We start from the raw sequence: 695 nt of genomic DNA on the forward strand, positions 1-695 counted from the left end.
TCATGACTTTGAGATCATGACCTGAGCTGAAACCCAGAGTTGGACCCTTAACCAACTGAGCCACTCAGGTGCCCTGACAACGTGATTTTTAAATATTAAACATAAAAATATGCATTTAAAAATATTAGCATGTTAAATATATATACATATAGCACTTTTCCAAAAGATCTATGCTTTTCAATGATACATACTCAATGTGTTATTTATGCCATTTCTTGTTTATGCTAGAAGTCTAAAGAATCAACTTATTTTAAAATATTAAATCAATTTTCAAATAAAATGGGGCTTACTGTATTTTACTTTATATATTTATATTAATTTTTTTCTTTGTAATAACTTAAATAGCTTGAGTCACTGACATTATTAACTGCATATCTTTAAATGCTCTTATAAAAATCATGCCCCAAAAAGGCCTGGCCATTTTATTCGCTACACTTCCCTATAATTTTTTTCTTTTTGATTTAGTCACACACATATGTTTAACATACAAAATGGACCCAGAGAAAGTGTTTAAAACAAAAATCTGAATACACCAGTTTCCAGTTTACTTAAGTCTGATCAATGGGAATATTTCTAGAGACTTTTCTCTTCCAATTGCTGGGATGGTAGAGCCCAAGAAACTGAATTTTTCAAATGCCCACCTATTCATCAGTCCTCTAGAATGGGATTCAAAGCGGAGAACCCTTTCTTTGGTC

The sequence above is a fragment of the Canis lupus genome, chromosome 34, assembly GCF_011100685.1.
Source record: "Canis lupus familiaris isolate Mischka breed German Shepherd chromosome 34, alternate assembly UU_Cfam_GSD_1.0, whole genome shotgun sequence".
Lineage (NCBI taxonomy): Eukaryota > Metazoa > Chordata > Mammalia > Carnivora > Canidae > Canis > Canis lupus.